Below are 1,797 nucleotides of genomic sequence, written 5' to 3' on the forward strand. Positions count from 1 at the left end.
TAATCTCTAAAAACGAATGGAAAAGCATAAAATAAATGCATGTATCAATTTTGAGTTGATTAGATGCATGTATCCATTTTGGCTAGATAACATACATATATCGACTTTAGCTGGATACATATATACAATAAGGCTGGATAACATAGATATATGCATTTGAAGACTAAATACACTTTACACTCATTTTAACGACTAGATTTATATTGTTTGAATTTAATCTGTTGTCCATTTATCATTCTGTATTAAAATATGCATACATACTAATCAAGTTAAACAGCATAATTATAAAATATGCTTTGCAATTGCTAGTAATTATACACTAAAACTTGGCTTCAATGTAATAATGTCTCCTCAGATTTCTTCACTTAAGTTAAATTTATCCAACGCTGTCCGGTGCTCACCGGATTTAATTTATTTACCATCTTAACGACCTCATCTGTGTATACAATATCGTTTAGTTCTGTCATTTATGTTAAACCAAGGAAAACCCTCTTAAATCATAGAATTTTGGTTTTCTTTATTAAAACGAAAATCCAAAAAAAAAAATTATCATCTCGCATTTAAATGTCTGCTTATACACGGTCCTAAATGCTTTGTTTTGTTCAAATGTTTAGTAAAATGATTTTGAACTTGTTTAAATGGGCTGATATATTACAAGATTCAAGTTGATTTTTAACAACAAAACGAACTAAAGCTTTAAACTATCATCAAACATAAACGAGAATGTTTATCACCTGTATACACGGTAAATGTATGTAAACACCTAAACAGGTGAATTTATGTCACCTGACATTAGGCCGCCAAGTGCCTCGGTAGCGCAGTAGGTAGCGCGTCAGTCTCATAATCAATGATCACAGAGCGATCTGAAGGTCGTGAGTTCGATCCTCACCCGGGGCATGATTTTTTATTGAAATTATTTTGAAATTGATTTAATCGGCAGAATATAAAACTATTTTAACTGTTTAAATTTACAATATTGCGTCTTATAAAGTTACATATATTTAAAATCACGAAAGAAAGAATAGCATCTGCGTATTTAGTATCACAAAAGGCATACACACGTGTGAATATCCCCTTTATACACTAACTCAATTGTATATTACCTAAGAACACCTACACAATCCTTCATATGCTATATGCCTCGGTAGCGCAGTAGGTAGCGCGTCAGTCTCATAATCAATGATCACAGAGCGATCTGAAGGTCGTGAGTTCGATCCTCACCCGGGGCATAACGTTTTTATTAAAATTTCATGATGGTATCATTTAAACGTTTATAAATGAGACCATGTATTGCTCATTTGAATTTTAAATTTGAATTACATGGCGTTAGTACGAAAGTACATTACTGAAATGACGCAAAATTAATTTATCAATATTACAACTATTTTATATTTGTATTTGTTTTCTAAACTCACCATTACTGAAACATTAATACAGAAATTGATGAGGATTCATTTTTGTTTGTGAACTCTATTGTCTGTTTTAAACACAGACTATGAACGAGATTGCTAATAAAACATGTGTAAACTTATGCTCATAAATCGGTCGAGAAAACGACTTTCCAATGACAATCATTTACAGGAAAGACGTTTGGAAGAAATTAGTATACATACATAGAAAACTTCATTGCTATGCCTGGTCTAGTGTGTAATACGGAAACAGAGCTGCAGTGTGTAATACGGGATTTTTTGACGATTTTTTGTATTTTTCACTTAAAAAGTGTAGTATTTTTGACAGAATATGTATAGGTATATAATAAAAAAAGACGTTTACAAGATATTCACAATTCTGATCAAT

The 1,797-nt window shown here is 31.3% G+C and overlaps 2 non-coding genes across 2 annotated transcripts; both read left to right on the plus strand.

Moving 5' to 3' along the window:
- The first annotated feature begins 806 nt into the window (after window positions 1–806).
- Window positions 807–897, plus strand: Trnam-cau (transfer RNA methionine (anticodon CAU)). The gene is given in 2 exon segments: window positions 807–843; window positions 862–897. It is a non-coding gene; the product is annotated as a tRNA-Met (tRNA).
- A 241-nt stretch (window positions 898–1,138) lies between these two features.
- On the plus strand, window positions 1,139–1,229 carry Trnam-cau (transfer RNA methionine (anticodon CAU)). Its single transcript is given in 2 exon segments — window positions 1,139–1,175; window positions 1,194–1,229. It is a non-coding gene; the product is annotated as a tRNA-Met (tRNA).
- Window positions 1,230–1,797: the final 568 nt, after the last annotated feature.

Source organism: Mya arenaria, chromosome 7 (assembly GCF_026914265.1).
Source record: "Mya arenaria isolate MELC-2E11 chromosome 7, ASM2691426v1".
In the NCBI taxonomy this organism is placed as follows: Eukaryota; Metazoa; Mollusca; class Bivalvia; order Myida; family Myidae; genus Mya; species Mya arenaria.